Source organism: Trachurus japonicus, chromosome 20 (genome assembly GCF_045865225.1).
Source record: "Trachurus japonicus isolate A0001 chromosome 20, Traja_1.0".
NCBI lineage: Eukaryota > Metazoa > Chordata > Actinopteri > Carangiformes > Carangidae > Trachurus > Trachurus japonicus.
In genome coordinates, this window is record NC_140926.1 from 22,602,102 (window position 1) to 22,627,708 (window position 25,607).

At 41.7% G+C, this 25,607-nt stretch overlaps 3 long non-coding RNA genes and 1 pseudogene across 3 annotated transcripts; 3 read left to right on the forward strand and 1 right to left on the reverse strand.

Moving 5' to 3' along the window:
• Positions 1–2,150: 2,150 nt before the first annotated feature.
• On the reverse strand, positions 2,151–2,948 carry LOC146966896 (uncharacterized; annotated as a pseudogene).
• Positions 2,949–14,098: 11,150 nt separating this feature from the next.
• LOC146966897 (uncharacterized) lies at positions 14,099–16,597 on the forward strand. The gene is made up of 3 exons (XR_015034472.1): positions 14,099–14,436; positions 15,975–16,041; positions 16,525–16,597. It is a non-coding gene; the product is annotated as an uncharacterized LOC146966897 (long non-coding RNA).
• Positions 16,598–16,765: 168 nt separating this feature from the next.
• On the forward strand, positions 16,766–18,539 carry LOC146966898 (uncharacterized). The gene is made up of 4 exons (XR_015034477.1): positions 16,766–16,848; positions 17,049–17,113; positions 17,453–17,547; positions 18,406–18,539. It is a non-coding gene; the product is annotated as an uncharacterized LOC146966898 (long non-coding RNA).
• A 4,590-nt stretch (positions 18,540–23,129) lies between these two features.
• Positions 23,130–24,400, forward strand: LOC146966899 (uncharacterized). Its single transcript, XR_015034502.1, has 3 exons — positions 23,130–23,187; positions 23,640–23,811; positions 24,187–24,400. It is a non-coding gene; the product is annotated as an uncharacterized LOC146966899 (long non-coding RNA).
• Positions 24,401–25,607: the final 1,207 nt, after the last annotated feature.

The window sequence follows — 25,607 nt, forward strand, 5'->3', positions numbered from 1 at the left end:
AGGCGGCAGCAGCAGGGGGCGGTGACAGAAAGCTGCAGTCAAGTCGGACAGTTTCCAGCCGCCGTCAATACAAACAGGAAGTCACCGAAATATATATTTCTTGTGCTGTACTGCAATTGTCCAATAAAGAACCAATATATTTCTCAGAACAGAAGTTTGACTCTGTGTGAATATTTTTTTAGCAGTACAACATGAGATTCATATAATCCAGCATTATACAACAACACGTAGTGTTTGCAGTCCTACTGTAACTAAGAGCCAATCAGATCATGATCCGGCCGCCTTGATCTCGTGAGGTTATCGTTGCAGGCGCCTGCATGACGTCAGAGCAAGTCGGGATCAAGTCGCACACAAATCTAACCGGCATGCATTGTGCGCTGGTCACTGGCGATCGATTCTGCGCACGCCTGGCTCATCTCGAACGCACCTATTGTTGGACACCATTTTACCCAGAGTTCAACTCTGCTGGAAACAGGAAGTTAAAATCAACAGGTGGATAAACAAATAACAACAACTAATGAAAGATTTTCACAATAAAAGCTCTGTAGAGTCGTGCACACACACACACACACAAAATCCTACCTTTTGCAATACACCACCAGGTGACGCCAAGAACAACACCCATGAGGACCATGAGACCCCACACAACTAAGACTTCAATATTGACAGAGAACGTTTCTGTGGATGAGATGAGCATAAACAACAACATGACCTTTACATGACCTCTGTGACCCTGGTCCAAAGTCCAACCAGATCTGACCTCAGGCCTGTATCTTCAAGGTGAGGCGAGGCGAGGCGAGGCAAGGCAAGGCACATAAAGACAAAACATTTAAAAAGAACAGCATAAAACAGCATAAAAACAAACTTTTTTAAAAATGAAAAAAGGGTATTTAAAAGTAAGAATAAAACGTAGAGACATAAAAGAAAGAATTCTCAAAAAGAGCTCAGCTATAAGCACATGAAAAGAGAAATGTATGGATTTAGAAGTGCTTACAGTTGGGGCTGATCTCAGTTCTGCTGGTAGTTTGTTCCAGTTGTGTGCAGCATAACAGCTAAATGCTGCTTCACCAGGTCTGGTTTGAACTCTGCTCCACTATCTGACCTGAGTCAGTAGATCTCAGAGCTCTGCTGGGTTTATACTCTACTAACATGTCATTCATGTATTCTGGACCTAAACCATTCAGTGATTTGTAGCAGTACTTTAAAATCTATTCTGTAGCTGACTGGGAGCCAGTGTAAGGTCTTAAGAACCGGGGTGATGTGATCTGATCTCTTTGTTCTGGTTAAAACTGGAGCTGCAGCGTTCTGAATGAGCTGCAGCTGTTTGATGCTTTTTTGGTGGAGTCCAGTCAGAAGACCGTTACAGTAGTCTAGTCTACTGGAGATAAAAGCATGAATCAGCTTCTCCTGATCTGTTTGGGACATAACCCCTTAATTCTGGATATGTTGTTAAGTTGATAAAAGGCTGATTTGGTGACTGTTTTGATATGACTGTTGAAGGTCAGATCTGAGTCTATCAGCACTATAGTCTGGGGCCGTTGACTCGCTGTTTTGGTAAGGAAACGGATCAAGGGCGAGAGAGACAGGCCTTTCCGTCAAAATAAAAGCACTAAGCTAATAAAATGCGGTGAAACTCTTTAAAGCAGAAGTAAGCGGAATGTTTGTGTTAATATAAGTCTAAAGCCCTATTCGCACGGGATTAGTATTACCTGGGGACGTCTGGTGATTTGTAAATTACCCCCCCACGTCTGTGTTTCTTGTGGTGCATTCACACGGGATAAGTGAAGTCTGTATTTTTACTAGAATTTACTGACATTAAGGCTGATTACAGATGCTGAACTTAGTCAGATGGAGTTAGGGGAGAAGGGAGAGAGAGAGAGAGGAGGGACAGGGAAGTGATGAGCAGTCGGACCCACAGCTGTAGCTGCAGCGCAGTCCGTGATGGAAGATCAGACAGACAAACATACACAGACAGCGATTGAGAGGACGATTTGTTTTTCTTGCCGTTATAAAGCGCATAGCGAGGCGACACACCAGCCACGTCCACTGAGCTCTGGCTCCGCTGACCAGTGGTTAGATGGCGGTTAGATCTTCTTGTCCTAGTTAAACTCAAACACCAGGCTGTGCAGGTTGGGAGTCTCCTGTTGGGGCTAAGGGAGGCTCCTTGTGTTGGGGTGAGGATGATGACGTTGCAGGTTCTGCAGTCCGCTGTCCATCCTTATCTCAGCGCCCTCACCAGAGCGCCGTCTTATCTGTTGTTCTGGGTTCTCTTGTCTCTTGTCTTTGACAAGTACTGCTGGTGCCTGACGCAAAAAATAAAACATGTTGGAGCTTAGCAACTCTACTCCTGACTTGTTAAGGCAAAATCCATCTGCCTTAAAAAGGTGTCTGCGTTCCCAAAAGATGTTGAAGTTGTCCATAAAGTTCATTGATTGAGCAGTACACATGTCTTTGAGCCATCAGCTTAGCATCATCAGTCTGCTGAATCTCTCATCTCCTCGCCGAACTGTTGGTAGAGGTCCACTGAAAAACACCAAAGTATTTAAGCACTGAACTTTGTTTATCAGATCAATAAAGTCTTGTTTTAATACCTCCGATTGTTGCTTCACAACATCAAGGGCTCCTGTGTTTATGATGAGAGATTTCAGTGTCGGATGCTCAGCAGCAATCTTCAGGATCTTCTTTGAGACAATAGACACAATGTCATTGGGAAAACAGAGTACTTTGGTGTTTTTCTTGTTGCAAAAGCATTTTATCTCATTCACAGCTCCGTCACCCACTATCAGAGGTTGAGGCCCAGTGGTTAGTTCTTTCTGTAGCTCTTTAGCATATGATTTAGCCTCATACCTTTCTCTGGTACTAGGAGATGAGCCTTCTTTGGGGGAGTCAGGGTCTTGTGAAAGTGGAGCAAATCTGTTCTCTAGGGTTTTGTAGTAGCCTCGGTCCATGGTTGCTTTCTCCATTGGTAAGAAGAGACACTCCTGTGTGATGGCAGTGCAGGCCACTCGGTGTCATGATGAGTCTCCGGGTGCTGGGTTCTGCCTGATAACCGTCTTCCCAAGTTTGAGGGGGGCAATTTGTAGTGCTTTGGCTTTGCACCAAGAGAGTTCCAGGGAGGACTGTTTGATTTACTGCTGTTTACACCTGGCTCCTGCCGCGTCTTGGTGTCGCTAGTTAGCTTTCTGTTAGCCTGCTCCCTTTAAGTGTTTTAGGATATTGGCAGGGTAGTTTCATTCCCATATTTTCCATTTATCTCCACATTCATGAGGCGATGAATTTTTGTTTCCAGTACTGCTCCCTTCTGGAGCAGTTTGTGGTAATCATCCGTGGAAAAGGGAGGCATCTTGCTGCTAATTAGCTTCTGTTAGCTCAGCTCCTCAGTCCAACAGTGCAGGGTTGTGCTGCTGATAAGCCACACTCTCAAAGTAAAACAGTTTCAAATAATAGTGGTAGCCTTCAGTAACTATCATTAAAAAAAGCTCCCAGTGATCCAGGACCCGCTTTCCACACTTTTTTTTCAAAAAGAAAAGATTGCAATGGAAAAAAGAGTAAAGCGGAGAGCAAAAGAGTGAAGCATCTGCACTCAAGCAAAGCAGGACGTTTAAACTTTGGCCTTTGACACTCTGTATCTTGTACTGTAGGTGTTGGTGTGTGTTGCTGACCTTTGACCTTCAGCTGTATGTTTCTCAGTGTTCGTTCATTTCCAAACGCTGAGATGATGCAGGTGTAGTTTCCGCTGTCAGAGAGATGGAGGTTCCTCAGAGTGAGACTGAGGTCTCCAGTGGTAAGAGCGTCAGTCTTCATGGATGTTCTGTTGCTGTAAACCTGGTTCTGGTCTTTGAGGACATCACCCAGCTGGTGTCTCTGGTGGATGGTTGAAGGACGGAGGTCGTGGCGGCTCCACGTCACTATGGGGTTTCTGGGTAAAGGAGAGTGCGCACAGGGGAGGAGGGCATACCACTCACTGTAGACCTCCACAGTGTCTCCATGCCAGGACACTGAGGACAGAGACAGGAAGTTTTTGTTTGTGAGAGTTAGAGCTGTGTTTTTGTGTATGTCTAAAAATTGAAGATGGTTGATGACGATGATATTAACTTGGTTTATAATTGCTAACTTGCAAACTAGCATGTGTGGTACAACATAACCATTCCTTTTTTTTCAAACATGTGTTTATCGTTTTTTCACAAAAGGGTGAACAAACATTTTTATAACAGGGTAAACATGCATACAGCTGGCCGTTACACGCAGGCCAGAGCACGCGCTGGGTCTCGGTGCAGCTGCAGTCGAGCTTGCAGTCCGTTTTGTGAACGCCAGGCTGAATGAATGAGAACAGTAGTTCTATCATTGAACTACTGGAGGATAAAAGTAATGACTACATGACTTTCCGTTTGTGTTGAGGCATATACTTCATTGTTAAACCACAGTGGAGCTTAAATAAAAGTTTGATGTGAAACAGTATTTATTTATTAAATAAAGTAGTCAGAATGCATTTAGAAGCACATGTTTTTTTTTTCTTCTTAAATTGTGTTATCGAATAAGTGGAAATTTACTAGCATTGGTATCAGTATATAAGTTCCAGCCTCGACGGCGATATGTTCTTTTTCGTTATTATGGGGATCGATACCTGACATTGTCCTGGGCCAGTGGTTAGAATGGCGGGGCCAGTGATCTTCAAAAGGAGGGCCAGTGGCAAATTTCCCTTATTGTCTACCCCTGTAAGGTCTGCGCAATAGCATCAAACTTCCGGCCAAATGTCGTATTCAGGCTAGTTATGGCATCCATGACGTCTTGAATGCTAGGTGAACTGGTGCTAGCTTCGCCGCCTCCTTCGTTAGCATTGTGGCCTGCTCTGAGTTGTTCAGCACCCTCCGTTTCCAATTTCTCATTATTTTATTTTATTTGGCATTTTTGTCGAGTTGGCTTTCCGGTATAAAGCTTTGTGTGCCTCAAACGCAAATATATGGGACTAATAATTATTGATAAAATTTCTTGGGGTTGAGTGGAGCTCTTCGAAAACCTGTTTACTCTATGCCCGCCGGAACTGGAAGTCTGCAACATAAACATTCTTAAGACACATAATGGGGGATGTTTGTTATGTTAACCAATCTGGGAAATGTAAAGTGTGACGCTTACATGTCATTTTATATGATGATGATTTATATGATGTTTCCTGTCTGCTAAAGAGCCACTGCAGTTATACAGTTTCTCCTTTGTTGTTGTTGTCAAGGTAATATTGGACTGATTGATTTGTTTTGGTTGAACTGACACTACGATTTCTCTGCTTGCTGTTGAGAATAAATCATGCAGTTGAAGTCACTGGACACTAAAGTTTTCTGCCTCTTTGTTTAAACATTCAGACTGCAGCAGCAGAGGTAATCACGACCCTCCCTGGCACCCCTAGGTCAGGAGGATAATAGTTGCATCACTAACGTGACCACAGACAGTTTTTCAAAGATGATGTCAACACAGAAGTGCCTTAAACCCATTTTCTCTTAAATTACCATTAGGGGTGACTCCTTCAGTAACATGAAGAAGTCCGTTTGTATATAAGTCTATTAGAAAATCACTCTACCAAATGTTTTCCTAGTCAGTTCATGGTCTTAGTTTTCCTCAATAGAACATACTGTCCACTTTTCAAATTTTGCTTCCATTTAAAATTGACTTTGACTGAACTGTCTCGACCATTGAGTCATTATGACCTTCTTTTATATTGGCTGATTAATCAGCTGTCTGCTTTTTCCTATATCGTTACTACATCAACCATTATAAATCCACTGTTGGTCCACCTCCAATGTTGAGTGCACAAGACGTCCTGGACCTTCAGTCTAGGACGGAGCCACTGAGCAGGAGGAGGAAGTGACGAGCTGCAGCCAATCAGAGTGAAAGAGCAGCTGGAGGTAGAAACCAGAGGTTCACAAAGGAGTCTGGTCCTCCACCTGCAGCTTTACTACTGCTCCATCACTGTGGTCTCCACCACAAGAGCCAGACCAAACACTGAAGAAGCAGAACAACGTTCCTGCACAGAACTGAAGTCGCCTCCACATCACGTCCACATCGCAGTGACTCACTGTCAGCAGATGGCTAATGGCTTAAAAGACTGGACTTGTGTGGGGGAGAGAACGACACACACACACACACACACACTACATACCCTCTGTGTTCTTAATCCCTTTGTGAAGAATGACACTGCAAAGAACAACAGCAGCAGCAAACAGGAGAACCAGGAGAACCAGCAGAACCTTGATCTGGACTGGAAGACGTCCTGTAGTCGACACAATCAACAACATGAGATTAAAACATTAAAAGGATAGTTCAACATTTTGGCAAATTGGCCCATTGCCATAATTGCTATAGTCATAGCAGTAGGTTCGTTACCTTTAATTGTAGGTGTAAGCTATTTTTAGTACAGCGGAGCGCAGCAGCAGGCTGCTCAGAGCTACGCTATGGAGGTTAAGGGAATTTCTTGGTTTCCCTCATTAAACTCATCAAATACAAAATCCCAAAACTCCACAGCGCTTTTGTAGACAAGTTGTGAGCTGCACAACCACCACGCTATGAGATAATGACGGAACGATACGAAACGGAGCCGTTTTCGAGGTAAATTCATACAAAACCGCTGATGCGCGTTGCGTTCAGGGACAGTTTTTCAGCAAGCAGTCTCCGTATTTACCCTGTATTTACCTCGAAAACGGCTCCGTTTCGTATCGTTCCGTCATTATCTCATAGCGTGGTGGTTGTGCAGGTCACAACTTGTCTACAAAAGCGCTGTGGAGTTTTGGGATGTTGAATTTGATGAGTTTAATGAGGGAAACCAAGAAATTCCCTTAGCCTCCATAGCATAGCTCTGAGCAGCCAGCTGCTGCGCTCCGCCGTACTGAAAATAGCTTACACCTACAATTAAAGGTAATGAACCTACTGCTATGACTATAGCGATTATGGCAATGGGCCAATTTGCCAAAATGTTGAACTATCCCTTTAATAAATAAAACAAGATCTCTGATAAATTTTCTACAAAGTTCAATTCTTTTCTGATCTGTAACACACACACACAGACACACATATATATACAAACCCCCCATGTTCTTCATGTCTTTATATATTCTGAGACCAAGAATAACACCATAACACAGGGGAATCAGTAGACCCAGTAGACTCAGTAGACCAATGATCCAGTCTGGATGAAGTTCTGTTATTGACACAAACAACATGAGATTAGATGTTAGTGTTGTCAGTCGACAGTGAAGTGAGTTCATCCATCATCATGAATGATCCAGACCAAACCAAAAAAGCCTTGGTCATGTGTCAGAGGTTGAGGCTCATCACACAGTGACAGTTGGAGAGCAGCTACAGTAGCAGTACATGAACCAATCGTGAACCACTCTGACAGTTCCTCTGGACTGACTGGACTCAAGTCGTCCTCAGCTTCCTGCTCTGTCGTCATAGTAACCATACAGAGACCTGATGTTGGTTCTGATGAGTGGTCGTCTACAGAACTGTGAGGCTCTGCTCCTCTGTCGCATCTACATCACATCTCAGCTCTTTAAAGTCTCCTCCAACCCTGGAGTCTTCAGGTGAAGTGTCTCCACCACAACACTTCACACACACAAACACACACACACGCACACACACAACATACCCAATGAGTCCACAGTCCCGTTATGAAGAAAGACACCGCCAACAACAGCACCAAGGAGAACCAGGAAAACCAGGAGAACCAGCTCCCAAACTGGAGGTTGTCCTGTATTTGAGACAGTCAACAACAACAACAACAACAACAACAACATTCAAATATTAATAAACAATGAAACAGATCTCAACTCTCCTTTGACCTCTGACCTCAGTCTACAGCTCTGACATCACATTGACTGACATTCATTTTCTTGACAATTCACAGTCCCAACATGAGTTACCCACACACACTGCACACATGCGCGCGCGCATGCGCACACACACACACACACACCTACCTCCTTTGCCCCTCTTCCATTTATACACGTTATAAATCAGCAGAACAGCACCAGTCAGTGTGAACAGGAGAAAACAGACACCTAAGAAAACAAATTCCCAGTCCACAGGACGTCCTGTAGTCGACACAAACAACAGCATGAGATTAAAATATCACTATAAACAATAATGTGAAACATTAAAACACATTTCTGGTGAGTCCATGTCCTCTGACCTTTGACCTGCAGTGTAACGTGACTTTTCCTCTCCTTTTGCCCCCCCCCACTGAGGATGCAGGTGTAGCTGCCACTGTCTCTGGTGGTGGGTCTCCTCAGAGTGAGACTGAGGTCTCCGGTCCTCAGAGCATCAGTCCTCATGGACGTCCGTCCTCTGTAGTCCTGGTCCTGGTCTTTGAGTTGGTCTCCGTCCGGCTGCCGCTGGTGGACGGTTGAAGGACGGAGGTCGGAGCGGCTCCACACCACTGAAGGCTGGTCCAGGTCAAACGTAGGAAAGTAACATGGCAGCAGAACAGACTCCTCCCCCTCATATATCTTCACAGCTGATGCATGCTGGTAAACTGAGGACACAGACAGAGGTGAGCCAGAAACCAGAAGATAATCAGACTCTGATGAAGATCCAGTGTTTGACCTGGAGCTGCAGTCTCATCAACACAGACTCACACACCACAGACCTGAGGAGCCAATCCTGTTCACCTGTGGGGACGGAGGCGGAGCTACATACACTATTCTAAAGGCACGAACTATAGAACGAATCGCCTTGTTGTTTACAACTACTTCCGGGTAGAAAACCAGCACGTAATTTGAATGAGAACAGTAGTAACGAACAAGAGTTTAGCTATAAATATCATCACCGTTTAGACAAATCTGAAATGATTGAAGAAGGCTCATTCTACGAAACAGGTGCCATTTCCACCTTCAAATTTTCAAAAATTTCAGAGAGATTTTTTGTTTGTTTTTTTAAATATATGTTAATCCTCCCAAAAAACATATTTTCCCACCTCAGGCATGACATCCTTATTAATATTATCACTTTTTTCAAGACGTGGGAGATATTCATGTACCACCCCGTCATGGACAATTTGTACACCAGTAGAAATACAAGAAATAAATTATAAAAGAAATGTTTTCCAAACAGTTAAATGTCCTTAATCAAGAAGCCATCTATGTAAAGTATGTTATTTAATCAGATTTTTTCATTTTCAGATTCTTGATATTGAATTCTGAATTTAACATGTCATAAATCACATTGTTTGTACAAAAAGTACTAATTCACTTACAGTAATTTAAAAAAAAAGTTACATTAATTCCACAAAATAAGAACATTATTAAACATTAATTTATGGAGAATTGCACTCCCTTCCCATCATTTTTTTGACAAAATGACTCTGTGACGGGGTGGTAAGTGATGTGACGGGGTGGTACAAACCTATATGATGTGTTAGTATTTTAGCCTTCATGTAAATTTGTTGATTCTAGATATCACTTGGAAACACTTTTAAACACTTAAAATACTTAAACACATTGAAAACGGCACCTTGCTTCAATGAGTTGAAAATCTGGATACTTGCATATTCATTAATTGCCTATATGCTACAGTACTATGCCGCCTACCACCACTTACCACCCCATTCACACTAAAACGTGAAGGGGTGGTATGTGACGGTGTGGTAAATTTCATACCAAAATGACTGCAGTTATCCATATGGTCAAGTTCGAACTAGAATACATGCATTCAATTTGAAATATAATTTTCTTTCTATTAATATTGAAAAAAACTGAATAAAAAAATGGTTTTCCCTATCTAATTTGCGTGACAGGTAAACACAGGGTGACAGGGTGGTTTTTAGTCCTGGCTGCTCCAAAGACCCAAATGATGCCACTTCCTTTTTGTGATGTAATTTAAAACAAGAGTACAGTATGGTAAGGTACAAAACAAGTTAGTGTGACGGGGTCAAACTGAGGGACACACACAAATCATAACATTTTAACAACAAAAAAAAGTTATTATTTTGAATAAATATAATTCTGTCAGGACTAAGTATGCCAAAATAATATTGAATTACTTGCTCAAGTTTTATTTGGCGGTATGGTACTGTTCTGGGACCCCCTGCTCTTCCACGCGCTTGCACCTCCCTGACCAAGGTACGTTTTATCAGTCTGTTTTCTGGGAATAATTGACATAAGGAGAAACCAGAAACAAGCTGTTTTTTCGTTATTTCGTTTTGGAAAAAAAAACGGAAATCAAAATTTCAGTTTGTTTTCTCGTTTTTGGTTCTTATTTAACAAAACGAATTTACCACTCAATATTTTGTTTCCATGGGTGGGCGGGTCCTCTGATTGGCTAGTGTGCTTCCTTGCCCTGTGCCCTTCAAAATAAAAGTTCCTCAATTTGATAATGTCGACAAAAATATTACTGTAGGCTAGTAGGCTACAGACACTAGCAGACATAGAGGACCCCATCACCCACAGTCAAGACTGACACGGCTTCAAATAACAATAATAGTAGGCTATTCATAATGAAAATGAGAACTTATGAAGTTATGATGACTTCAGTGTAGATGTTTAGCCACAAGGTGGCGCAGTTATTACACGAAGATCTGAGGGCTTTACTACGACGGAGGCTCACAACATATCGTGTGTATTATTGAAAGCGAGGGGTGTGCCTATAGGCTAGTGAGTAGGCTACAGAGTGTCTACTCTGTACAGTGACAAAGACTGTACAGTATACTGTACTGTAGCGAGATTCACGCAACGCGTGAAATGTGAGTGACAGTGATCACAAACAGGAGCATTATGACTGATAGCTCCCCTGGTAGAACAGCTCCCTCAGTAAGCTGATTCATCCGTTAGTGTGGGTTCGAGTCTCAGTTTAGGTTGTACCATTAATTAATGTGTTTTCTTTTCATCATTATGATCACATAAGGCTTAAGTTTGAGCAAATAAATGAGCAAATGAGCATTAATTCTCCGCCGGGCCGAGGCACCAACTTCCCTGCTTGTGTACGTATTTGTCTGCAACGGCTTATGACACGCGCCTTCCCTGCAGACTGACAGCCCAGGACAGGTGCTGAAGTGTGGGAGAGGAGGGAGAGACTGGGCTCCGCGGGGCTCTTGCAACTTGCAGCGGATCAGGAAGGGTGGAGGACCGACATGACAGGGGGTCTTGGTCTCCTGGTACCTGTGCTGGCCAGGAAAATGCACAGTGTACACGTGTACATATTTAAGTACACGTTCACATCCCTATAAACATGTACACAAGCAGGGAAGTTGGTGCCTCGGCCCGGCGGAGAATTAATGCTCATTTGCTCATTTATTTGCTCAAACTTAAGCCTTATGTGATCATAATGATGATGAGAAAAGAAAACACATTAATTAATGTTACAACCTAAACTGGGACTCGAACCCACACTAGTGGATGATTCAGCTTAATGAGTGAGCTGTTCTACCAGGGGAGCTATCAGTCATAATGCTCTCGTTTGTGATCACTGTCACTCACATTTCACGCGTTGCGTGAATCTCGCTCCCCACGAGTGAAATGGCCACTTTGAAGTAGTATCTATATTGAACGAAGTTACTGTACAGAGTAGACACTCTGTAGCCTACTCACTAGCCTATAGGCACACCCCTCGCTTTCAATAATACACACGATATGTTGTGAGCCTCCGTCGTAGTAAAGCCCTCAGATCTACTCTTCGTGTAATAACTGCGCCACCTTGTGGCTAAACATCTACACTGAAGTCATCATAACTTCATAAGTTCTCATTTTCATTATGAATAGCCTACTATTATTGTTATTTGAAGCCGTGTCAGTCTTGACTGTGGGTGATGGGGTCCTCTATGTCTGCTAGTGTCTGTAGCCTACTAGCCTACAGTAATATTTTTGTCGACATTATCAAATTGAGGAACTTTTATTTTGAAGGGCACAGGGCAAGGAAGCACACTAGGACCCGCCCACCCACGGAAACAAAATATTGAGTGGTAAATTCGTTTTGTTAACTCATTGAGTGCCAACCACGTAATTTCTCGTTTTTCGTTCCCATGCGTTGAGTGCCAAAAACGGAATTTTTCGTTTTTTGCTTTTTTTTTAAATTATGAAAATAGACACTTTAATACACATTATATGTAAATTTGGGGACTCTACGACGAGGAGAACTGAAATAGATGACGATCAAAGTCACATGACAGCTCATGATCTGGAAGTTTTTATCATAACTCAGCTTCTGCAAACGGAGTTCTGCATGCAGATGCAGCGCAGCTGCGCCGCTGCTGCTCCGCCCTCACCTGCGCTCCTGCTCCAGCTGCTCCAGCAGCTCAGAGCAGAAACAGGAAGCTCTCAGCCCACAGTCCGCCCGCGGCGAGAGGCTGTGACACGGCACGGTGCGTCTGTGTTATTGTTGTTTAGTGGCGCCCCCCCCGCCCCCGATGGTGGTTTTGTGAATAGAACAACAATTGTTGTATATATTTATCTTATACGAGCCCTTTGATCCAGAAATGCGAGTGTGAGAAGAGCGACAGACAGAAACAGCGCAGCTTTCATAAAAGACGCTCTATCTCCTTTTCTAGAAAAAAAGGAGGGATTTTGGTGAAACCCAGCCATGTTTAGCTTGACTTTTCTCAGGAACGGAGGCACGTAGAAACAAACGGTTTGTGGTCACTTGAAGCATAAAGTTAAACCTTTCAATTGAGCTACAGTATGTGTTGGTGGCAATAATATAGAATACACTATGGCTCTAAAATAAAAAGTCAAAAATGGTCTAAATTGCCGGTACACTTGACTAAAACTTTGGAAAGGAGCGCGGCACTCAATGAGTTAAATAAGAACCAAAAACGAGAAAACAAACTGAAATTTTGATTTCCGTTTTTTTTTCCAAAACGAAAAAACGAAAAAACGGCTTGTTTCTGGTTTCTCCTTATGTCAATTATTCCCAGAAAACAGACTGATAAAACGTACCTTGGTCCTCCCTGCCCTTCATGAGCCATCATCGGCATAAGCAGGGAGCGCAGCAGCAAAGAAAACCCCCAAAACGACCACACCGGCAAATCCCTGACCCTCTGCACAAGAGATGTCAGGAGGCTATCTAAATTGGAAATACATGTAGCTCATTAAAATAAAAGACAAAGAACCCCCCAAACCCACGAAAGGAGCTGCGTCGGTGAATAATTCAATGCCAAATATGATTCTGTATTATCGCTATGGAGGTTGAAACCCAGCGCAAATAAGAATAAAGCAAATCGTTCAGCGATCCCTTCTTCATGCGGGAGCCCGTCTTGCAAAAAAGCCAGCAGAGGAAGCAGCAGCAGCAAGGGAGGTGACGTCGGGCTAGAGCAGTTTAAATAACGCACTCTGAATGCAATTCCCCAATAGGAAGCAGCCACGGGGAGTCAGCTGAGCCATCAGCTGATCTGCACCGGTGATGACAGCAAAGATCCCAGCTGGCATTCGACCGACATTAAACGTTGAAATTTGGTTGAAATAACGTCAGTTGATGAAAAAACGTTGATTCAACATCAAACCAACGTTGAACACCAAACTGTTGAAATGGTGTTGTCAATTCACTATGGATTCAACACTTGAAATTATATCAGTTGAAAAACGACGTTGTTTCAACTTCCAAACAACGTTGATCAATCAACTGTTGTTGGGGCGTAGGGCGCTCGTGAATGTTAGCTTGACGTTGCCTAGGAGATCTGTGCCAAATCTCGAGCTGGTACCGATCTTAACAAAATTTTCTCTTTATGTGTCCGTCTTATTGCAATTGTAGTGTAAAAATGTTCAAGAGGAACTAAACCCCTAAACCACTTTTTTCTGCTGAAAACAAATGCATTTGGGTATAAGGTAGTGTTGTCAGTTGATTCTGGTCCAACTTTTGACATTTTAGTCAAAATATTTCAATTTGGTGTATTTTGTAGTAAAAATGTAGAGTGACTGCCCTCTATGGGTTGAAACACGGCTATTACAATCGAATTTTTCTATTGGCTGAGATGGAGGCAGATGACGTTTTGGAGGCAGCTTTCGTCACCGGCCCACCAGCTCCCCGACCAATCAGCACCGGCTGCTGCCTGCGGCTAACGGTTGCTAGGCACTCTAGCTGCTCTGCTGCGGCTAACGGCTGCTAACAGCTGCCTGAATGGGAATCGTTAATGCGGCCGGCGCTAACGAGCCGTTAACGAGTTAACGAGCCGGCGGATCAGCTGTAGATGCTGTGTCACGGCTCTGGCGTCCTCTCCTAGTAGTGTCCACGCTACTAGTGCTGTTAGAGTAGCTCGTTATATATCTATGGTTTAGTTCCCCTTTCAGGATCGACTGATGCATTCGCTCGAGAGCTAAAGCCCATACTCATGCTTGTGCATGCGCAAAGTGGGTCTGTGACGTCGTCATCATCAGTTTGCCAGCAGCCGGTTCTGACCGGAGCGGAGGTCACTTTAACGGCCGCAGGAACTGACGGCAGGCTGCCACGAACAAGTCCAAAGCGGTAAGCAAAGTTGTAAAGTCATATTTTATTATAAACCTGTGATGTTTTGTGTACGGTTTGGTCAACGCTGTGTATGGTTTATGGTTGTGTACAGTTTGCTGGTTGTGTAACGTTATAGTTTGGTTAACGGTTGTGTACAGTTTGCTGTTTAACGTTAAAGTATGCTTAACGGTTGTGTAAGGTTTGTTTAAGCTAACGTTAACCGTTACTATTGGGCCAACAGCAGCATTCGCCAACAGTCTTACTTTTTTAAATAAGCCATTTTACCCAGGGGGCAAAGCAAAAAAACGGACACGGAGCGTTGTAAAAGGTTTGACACCAGAAATTATCTCTAGGAACTTGAAGGATTAAAACCTGGGTGGACAACCCGGTCAACTAGCTGCTGGAAAGCTACAGGGGGCTAAAACCCCTTTCTGGGGTCATTTTGCTGGTGAAATGATGTAAATGCAAATATTTAGGTACTACAATGGCATAAATAGTCATACAACTATAAAATTTGGCAGAGAGTATCTTGACACATAGGGGGAGGCATGAAAAAAAGATTCTGGGGTTTGCTGCAACTCAATTTTAAGATATCTCCCTCAACATCCCAAAAAAGACAAAAAAAAGTACTGTTCGTCTGACAAATTCTCATGAAAATTATTATTTTTCAACACCTTATGGAGAATATCTATGCTTAACATGTATATAGAAAATTTCCTTAATTCATAAGCTTCCATTTGAGTCCCAGATAGCCTTTCTATCTCAAAAGCTCCACTTGCTGTGGACAACGGTCTTCTCTATCTATCTGTTCACTTTGGGGAGACCAGAAATAGAATGGTTTCTGATCATGCCAGTTAACATTTCATTTCACAATAGGTGTTGCATTGTTTGGAGACAGCCTGTAGCTTTCCAGTAGCTAGTAGAAAGGCTATCTTGGACTCAAATGGAAGCTCATGAATTAAGGAAATTTTCTATATACATGTTAAGCATAGATATTCTCCATAAAGTGCTGAAAAATAATAATTTTCATGAGAATTTGTCAGGCGAACAGTACTTTTTTTGGTCTTTTTTGAGATGTTGAGGGAGATATCTTAAAATTGAGTTGCAGCAAACCCCAGAATCTTTTTTTCCTGCCTCCCCCTATGTGTCAAGATACTCTCTGCCAAATTTTATAGTTGTATGACTATTTATGCCATTGTAGTACCTAAATATTTGCATTTACATCATTTCACCAGCAAAATGACCCCAGAAAGGGGTTTTAGCCCCCTGTAGCTTTCCAGCAGCTAGTTGACCGGGTTGTCCACCCAGGTTTTAATCCTTCAAGTTCGTAGATATCATTTCTGGTGTCAAACCTTTTACAACGCTCCGTGTCCGTTTTTCAAAAAACTGGGATTTTGCCCCCTGGGTATACGCTTCCTAGCAGTGCTAACTAACGTTAGCCCAACGTTTTTATTATTTGTAACTGTATTTGTGTTGTTTTATTTGTCATAAACAAGAGATTAGTGCGTTTTTGTCGCGGACTTGCGGTGCTAACGCTCAAACTTTTATTTTCACAGAGACGGCCAGGCTTTGTGTTCACCTTCCGGCTCAACAAAACCTCAAGTCCCGGCCCGGGTTAACACGGTACTACGAAGCTGGTTATCATTATTGTGAAAGGCCGGTGGTCGTAAAGTAATGTCTTGTCTATGACTGGCGATTGGCGGTCCGAGTTGTCAATCACCCCCGTCCTCCTCCTCCGTCCAATGCGAGGCTGCGAGCTGCCTGCATGACTTGTGTCACGTGATCAAAACAACTACACAATTCTGATTATGTCAGAGGTGTAAATTCAAGCCTCGCTCTCACAAAATCTAGATAAGGGATTAATCCGGGATATTGGTTATCCTGGCTGAATTTAGCCTCAAGTTGGTTGTTAAAAAGCAGGCTAAATATATCCTGGTCAAGTTACTATAATGTTTGATTTATTCTCTGAAGCTAGCCTGTTCCAGACCAGGCTAACAGCCAGGCTTAGTTAATTCTGTTCAGTCAGAAATCCCTGTGTACAGTTATTCCATGTACATACTGTATTGGCTTGATTTCTAAACATCCACATCCACCTTTATTTTGAAGGAACTTTTAAACCAGGCTGACTGTGCGACCAGAGATCACCACCGTCCTGTCTGTGGAGCATCTGGCCTCTCCTTCTTCGTTCCCGGGGCCTTGGCAGGTCCCCCCTGCCCTCTTGCAGCGCAGACCATCTCTTTGACCATCTCTTTGACCATCCAGGTACTTCCCATCAACCACAGTCCTATTGATTGATTGATTGATTGATTAATTGTTTGATTTATTGACCGAGATTCTGTCTCCCCCTCAGCCTCCTCCTTCCTCCTGCTGCGCCTCATTACCTCCTTTGACAGCCTCAATCAGCTCCTGCTTCAAACGTCACTCCTCCAGGTGAGCGTCGCTCCTTCATCAGAGTCTTTAGATCAATGGTTCTCAAAGTGGGGTCCTTGAGAGGGTTCAAGGGAGTCCCCAACTTTTTTTTTTCAAGAATTTCTAGAATCCCCCCCCCCCTACAAAAGACAAATGTCATATCTCAGCTTTGTGGAAGTCTGGACTCTTAAGTTTTTCTGTTTCTTGTTGCTCCTTTTCAGAGTAAACATCTGAGGAGGTTGGGGGGCGTTGACGCTGCTGACTTTGTGAAGAGGTCAATGGCTGCGTAAGTTTGTTTTTTGCATTGAATTATAGTGGTCCAGGTAATCTGAACAACACAAACTACACAATCCAGTAGTTTGGATAAGTTGGAGAAAAGTCATGGAAATGGAACAAATCACCTTGTTGTTTACAACTATTTCCAGGTAGAAAAGCAACATGTAATTTAGCTATATACAGTATATCATGTTTTTTAGACAAATGTTTAGACACATCTGAAATGACTGAAGAAGTATTTCTGTGTGCATGAGCAAGGCAGTTTTGTGTGGCATTAAATCAGTTTTGGGGAATTGCAACTTGATTACACTATATAATACTCTTATATAAATCTGTTTTACCATGGCAGGACAATGACAAATAAAAGAATGGCAAAGATCAGCCTGAGAGGAAGGAATGGGAAGACGTCATTCGGGGGGACCAAACTCTACAACACAATCTGTGGTGAGTTTGCTTAAACATAGTAGTTGTGACCATGTGTAACTGAATATATAAATACTGTATACAGTGTAAATCGCTTATAGTGATCACGTTGGTCCCGAGTTAATGCCATCATCGTTGCTGGTACCGGTGCTGGTGCTCAGCAAAGTGTGTTTTGTGTGTCACTGGAGCTCAAGAGGGGAGGCTGGCCGGTAAGGGGCGCTTATATAATAATTAGGGGTTACGGTACGCACAAGTCACGGTTTGGTACGGTACGGTTTTCTGTAAAACAGACACTAATTGAATGTAAAACTAAAATCTGTCTTGTGTTATAAAAGTAGAAAAAAATAGAATATAAAGCAAGTGCATTAGTAGTGTTGGCAGGCCATTTATTAATTCTGGAGGAAAAAAACTTGCACTTGACAACTAAAAACTATTCATGAGTTTCAAATGTAGTCCTAGACCTGCCATGTTGAGGACCAACACAGGTGTTTCAATTTGAGTTGTGTTTCTGATTGGAGTAGGACCAATTAATTAGTTTGAAACACCTGTGGGTCCTCAACATGGCAGGTTGTAGGACTACATTTGAAACTCATGGATATAAAAAAAACAACAACAAGAAATCAATGTTGGTTTACATAGTAAATTTAGACAAGATGCCAGTTGCTTTGGTGCTGTTTCTGGCCCTGTCTGTGTTCATGTCAAGAGGCTTAAAAGCAGCCGGATATGTTGTTGCGCACAAGTTGTCTTTTTCCTTGCACCAGCGATTGAAATGGGGGGGGGGGGTGATTCTGTCCCAATCCTTTTTGATTCATATAAGCGGTTGATCACTGTATATGTATATTGTAATACTTTATGCTGTTTGTCTTTTCCCCTCTTCAGACGCTGTCCTCAGTTCGTTCAACACAACCACATCAAAAGTGGACGAGTACACGGCGAAGTACCTGAAGTATGCGCCTGAGAGGATCGGTGTCTAATTTATATGTTGTAGACCTCGCAGTGGCCTTGGAGCCCTTGACAATAAAGTTTTATTGTATTGTATTATTGTATTGTATGCTTTTTTATCACTGTGTGGTTCTTATTGCCCACTTTAGGGTCCATGATGTCCTCCTTTGTTTGAGGGGAGGCTTTGGTAAAAATAATCTGTCTTATGTTAAAAGTAGAAAAAAATATCCTACAGTTGCCTTCGCTGACTGTCCATTTTGTGAATGCTTTCCATTTAGAGATTAAGATTTTAATAATCACACAGAAGATCTCTAGAGAGCTATTCACTCATTGTGAGATTTGATTTCTGCATTGAACACATCACACATCACAACAAAAATTATTTATTATTCTATTTGTCACATATGTGTAAAAGCAGGATTTTACAGTGATGTTGAAATTTCAACCTTGGCAAATTCACCTATGTTGAGAAATGTGACGTTGAAATGACGTTGCTATTTCAACGTTGATTAAGTTTGCAAAATCAAATCAAAATCCAACGTTGATCCAACGTTGGCAGATTCACCTATGTTGAGAAATGTGACGTTGAAATGACGTTGCTATTTCAACGTTGATTAAGTTTGCAAAATCAAATCAAAATCCAATGTTGATCCAACGTTGGCACCTGACGTGGTTTCAACGGTGATTCAACGTTGAAATGCCAGCTGGGATATTCAATAAACCGTCTTTGATGACAGCTACGCTGTGCTGATTTAGAGCTTGAAGTCATGGCCTGCCAGAACTAACGCTACGCTTGATGTTATGTAAACAGGGACACACAATCCTGAAAATAATAAAGTTTTGGGGGGAAATTAGGGCTGTCAATAGATTTTAAAAAAATAATGAATTAATGTTTCTGTTGGAAGATAACATGTTAGCGTAGGCTATTGGTGAACTGTGTTGTTGTATTTTGAAAATGTGTCTCTGTGTTTAATTTAGTTTAAGCAAGGACAAATGATTTGGGAATAATGTGTTTTAGGTGTGATGAGCATTAGCAGTTTTGAAAAACTGTTTAAAGTATTGAGAAGCGACTGTAAACGGTATCAGGTTGCAATTTTTAATTGTTGTTGTGTAATAAAAGATAAAATGAGGATGGTCTTTGTTTTCTTTGTTTGTTATGGAGCAAATTCAAAGCATATTTGTGTAGGCTAGGTGTGTTAAAATCACAGGAAAAAAGTCAAATGTAGCTACAATATTTTACCGTAGCCTATTATTTAAAGGTGTACAGAAAAGAAAACTGAATTTGAGCCCACTCTGGATCATAAAATTAATGTGATAACTCATCTTTCAGACGATGTAGGCCAAACTTTGTGCAAAATTCTATTTTTGAGTAAATCCGGGATGAAAGTGTGTATTTTTTTTTTCGCATTGGATAACGCAGGCGCACAGATTATGCGTCAGTCTGTACACGATTCACCAGCCACTGATATTGGATCCGTAATCCGTCATTCAAACGTCTGAGACACGCACACACACACGGAGCTCGGTCTCGCCCCAAGCTTTGAATATCCCGCCCGCTCCATAACGACCAATCAAATTCGTTTTCCTTACTCGGGTAAACTCGTGTTGCAGCTCGTGACAACTCGGCGCGACAAACAGGACAAACGGCCATTTCTGTACACCTTTAAGTCAGGGGTCTTCATCGTTTTTCAGGCCAGGGAGGGATAGAGCAGGGATCCCCTTTGACCTGATCCAGCAAAATGAGTCACTCATTTTGAAAAACAAACGCTTTTATTGCAAATGTTGAAGCGCATTGTTTACTATAACCAGACGCAACGCGTTCCCTCGACGCAGAACTTGGAATGCTCAACGACGACGCAGAAGCATCTAGAGAGAGAGAGAGAGGTCCGCTGGGTGAGCTAGATTGTTAACGGGAGAGAGAGCGGCACACCGCGCTGTCCAAGCCCGGAGTAGGCTATGATGAAGTTTTACTCACCGTACAGCAGCATCACAAACATCTCCATCTTCTCTTTAAAAAACCACAGCCCATAAATGCTCTGCGGCGGTCCTTTAATCCACTTTAGATTTCAACATAGGGAAGATAGAGAAAGTCACACACTTCGGTAAAGTTGGAAAGATATTCACAGATTCGAACTTCAGTAAGTCTGAGGCGAAACGTTCAGACACAAATGATCCCTCTGCCCCGTCGTAATAGTGTAGACTAGCCTAGACTACGAGCCATAAGAACCTACAAAAACGTGTAACAGTGGATTTTTTGTTTGCAGCGTCTTTCTTGCAATTTGCAGACGGTCCCTGTCTGACCCTGACGCAACAAGTGTGATGTTGGCTGGGTGTGCCTTATCCTGTAGGCCTACAACAACAACAAAAAAAACCTGTACAATGCTTTTGCTCTTTCCTCATGGCAGTTGTGACAGTCATTCTTGTTTAGCATCAACCCAGTCTCACAGCAAAACGTGTCATGACTACGTTGGTCCACACTAAGAAACGTAGCAATTTTACATTTTGGCCTCTTAAAATGTGAAATGTAAACGTAATCGAGGCCCATGCATTTTAATAGGACGTCACGTGACTTTCAGGTTTTCGGCTGTGGAAGAAAAAGAAAATGGCTGCCATCCCTTTGAATTTCGGTATAAAATGCAATATTTTAACATAGTTTCTGCATAAAATGTCATTTTGATGACATTTCTAGCGAGAAATATGCATCTTATTTTCATAATCTCCTGTCAGTGAATGTATATGATGTCTACTTTTTTCGTTTTGACAACGATTTTTTCAGCTCCTGTAATAATTGTAAGTATTCAACGTTTTTTTTTGTTTTTATGTTGTTGCTTCTGTCCTGGTTGTTTTAAAAGCTATTTTAGGAACGCACTTTTTTTTTCATTATTGTGGTAGCGTTTGGTTCATTTTTTAATCTTTACCGTTGTATTTCTTCAATTAATATGTATGATATTACGAAGATTGCTCAGATTTCCATCGTTACTATGGTTACGCTCAGCTGTTTCTCTGTGACCGACGTAGCTTCCGGCAATGACGTCATCGCCTCACCGGCAGCTTCGTTCAGGTAACGTAAACAACATGCAAAATTGGGATTTAATAAGAAATACTTCAAGCTATTTTGCCTCCAAACCAGCCAGTGTCGTCAACCACAAACTAAGCTTAAGAGGTGTGGTTGATCAAAGTTTCCAAAGTGGCTGACTTTACTATAGCTGCACTTACTGTTTGACATTTAGATGATTGATGATGATGATTAGGTTAGCATAGCTAGGCTAGGCTAACATTTATGCTAAACCTGGCCAGCTCTCACTGTAGTTTTATCACTGTTTTACAGATAACAGATAATACAATGGCTTTAGCTGAAGCTGAGTTCGACGAGATGCTCAGTAAAATGAAGAGCCTGACACAAAGGTAGGCTAATTTTAATATCTTATTCCATGCCTGGGCATCAGATATTATGATGCATAACAACATAAAGAAATGATTTGTGCAGGAAGTTTGTGTGGTTAACTGCATTTATTATATTGTGCTTTTTAGGTCAAAAAAGAAGACAATCAAAGGCATCAGACCTGCCACGATGGAGAAAATGTGATGAAGATGGCAAGACATATTAGGGCCCAAATCATCAGGTAGGCTACCAGTCATCAAACTCAATGTGGTTAGTTAAAAATTCAACTTTAAATAGTGTACTAAATCTTTGCAGATGTGAATGGATTTAAATTTGTGAATGATTAGCAAGGCTTTGTGGAAAAAGTACTGTTCACAGCAGGGCAACAATCTAGCAGCAGTGAACTCATTCACATTTTAAACGTTCATTTCATTCACGCCATTCTGATACTTGGCACTCTGAATTTTGTCTTTTCAGCCGCATGGGCCAGATCAGTTCATCTCTGTGTCCCTGAGGAGACCGTTGTACATCATTGTTCTTATTTTGGTAGAAAAACATCATGTTAGCATTTCTATGTGGATGTACCAATCCAAGAAGCTTTCTTAAGTCTGTAGTATACCAGTCATAGGCCTGCACACCTCAACATCACCATGATACTTCATTTAGAATGTGATTTTTACAGGGCCTGATTTAAGCCACAGCTCAGTGCAGCATCACACCGGTGCTGTCATTCACCAATCATACTCCAACACATGCAACACATGAGAACTCTCGCCTAAGGTCCATATGAATGCTGGCAGACAACAGAGAATGCCAGTGTGGGCTAGCTTACAGTATACAACATTTACAATTACCACCTTTCAATTCTACATATAAGTATAATTTAAATTATTCTGTCAACAGACTGGCTAAAGTGTGTTTGGACACATTTTTACTAGAGTTTTATGGAGTGGGTGATAAGCTCTTTCAAGGACAGTCAGTTTATATTTCAACCGCCAGTTCTTGTTTGTTACATCAGATCACATTGTAGTTATTCATTTTTACACTTCATATTGTCATGTATTTTCTCCAGCTCTGAGGAAGGGGGCTACTTTGACGGGTGCTTCTCTGCAATGATGATGACTTCCAAATGAGGGCCAAGCATGTACAGTAAGTATTTTTGTGTATTTTCCACATAGATTCTCATTGAACTTCTTCTGCTTGAAAGTTTATTATTAAAATAACATTAGAAGCTTTTTGTCTTTGTAGGCACCAGGAAAAGGCATTTGTGGTCAGTCTCAGCTGAATGCAGCAAAGGCGAGGACAACTAGGGGAGTAGCTCCAGCCTTGATGAGCAGGTATGTATCAGTTAGCTATGCCATCATGGCATTATTCTTTATGCTCTAAATATGTACAGGCAAGTATTATAACATTCTTATTCTTGTTGATATAGTTCTCAACTATATTCTCCTAAATCTATGCAACCAACATGTTTCACTGTTTCAACTGACACACTACACTCTTCTCTACAAGTCATTTTGCACTTCATCTATTCACAACTGTACTACACTTGAATGAAAATTAGTGTAATTGATCAAGGTTTCACTAACTTACTTTCACAGACTAACAAAAACCCTGCAGTTGAATGATTATTTCTATTGGGCTTTTGGTTTTGTTTTGTTTGTTTGTTTTTTGAATGAAGACAATAAGAGTTTAACTGCAATTTTACTTTATCTTTTTTGTGTGACTGTTAATATTTTCACCATCAGTACAACAAGAACTGCTATTAATGCTGTATGCAATCCTACAGGGGAGAGATCTTCGCATATCCCATGTTCTCAAGTCCTCCAGTCTTCTGTATGGACGTAGTTGGCAAGTACTGGTCCTACATAAGTGAAGCCTGCCCTGAATACAGCCACCTGACCACCATGACGTCCTTGTTGTCTGTGCTTTATGCCAAGGCATATGGCATCAAGTGAGAGGTAACTGTAACTGTTTCAGCACTTTCAGCTGACTGACACTATACTCTTCTCTCCAAGTTATTTAGTACTTTATCTGTTAACAACTGTACTACACTTGAATGAAAATCAGTGTTGATCAAGGGTCAAGATCTTGTATACAGGGATGCACATGTACAGGCAGGCAGGTGTATATGCATTCACACACATCCATTATGTAGATAGCATCACTAACATTAAGAATTGCTCAAAAATTATTAGTATAAGTCTTTTCTAAGCATTAATATATGTATTCATGTCATTCATGGATGTCTCTATCAAAACAAGTGTTTTAGTCATTTCAGTAATTTAGCTTTTTGTGCTTTTATGCTAAACTTACAAACTTTCACTCATTTCCAGACTGTGACGTCCACATAAACCTGTAGAGCTTCCCTTATTCCAAGATTGTGGGGCAAAGGATTACCAAAGTAAGTTGTCCTTGTGGTGGTTGTTGTTTCTGTTGTTTTTAGTGGAATACTGTTTACTAGTGTGCAGATATTACAAGGGCTTCTACCAACACTTCTCATCTTTTCAGGGTTTTATGTAGGCTACATGAACCATTTAATATACACATTCACCATGCAGAGGAGGATTGGGCAAGTTGAGCATAGGAGCATCTAAGTTGAGCCCATCCCCCCCGACCCCCACCAGCTCCCACCTCCCCCTCTACTTCATATTCTACCTGTCCAGGTGGCAGGTGAACACAAACTGCAGGGACCTGCTGCTGAGCCACCAACTCACTGAGCTTTGGGGAGTTTTGTGATTACATTGCATCTTGGGAAGAATCCTTCATCTTTCTCTTTTAAAGTAATACATGGCTCACCATAAACAGCAGCTTGTTTTCAGCAGCGTACTTACTGTAATCATAAACATCCAGAATCCTGATTTAGTAATCAGGACAAGTAAAGACAAAATACATTCATTTAGGAGCATCAAGTGAGCATATGTAGAGGCTACAGTCCTCACTGCAGGCGGCCCCGGTTCGAATCCCGCATCGGGCAGTCCTTTCCTGCATGGCATTCCCCCTCTCTCTCTCCCTCCCCATTTCCTGTCTCTCTCAACTGAACTAAAAAAAGGAAAAATATAAAAATACATTCATTTAGTGTATGGGGCAGGTGACACAACGTACCCCACAGCTACCATATTGACTTTATTACTTCCCACAGCTAAAAAGGTTCAACTGATGCATACAACACATTTATAATCATCTCTTTTGATCGAAACATAATTCTCATGAAACTTGTGATTGACAAAAATTCACTTTCGAGATTAAAAAATGTTTTTTCGGACATAGATGTCTAACTGTTTTACCCATGTGGTTCTTACTTCACAAATTCCATGAAATGATGCCTTCCTCCTAAATCTCCCCTACAGATTTACTGCAAACGTTCTATAATCACCATTTCACCACACACAGTTTAAAGTTAAGATGTTATGTTATGTTGGTTATAATAGATATTATTATAGATTATTATTTCTGCTTATTTTTTGTATTAATTTTCAGTCATTTTGGTTATTGCTTGTTTTTCAGGGGTTTAAGGGAGGTGAAGGTGAAATGGCTGCCCTGCTCGAAGAGGTACAGTATGTATGTTGTGTCATCATAGATGCATTACCACAAATGACTAGATAAGCTTTTGCTTCTCCCGCTTTCCCTTCCGGCCATGTGTATTGTATTATTTGAACTAAGATGAAGTGTGATGATGATTATTTAAATTGACATGCCCGAAATAAACAAATTGATTGATTGATTGATCTCAAATTCTGCACAACTTTGCCATGAA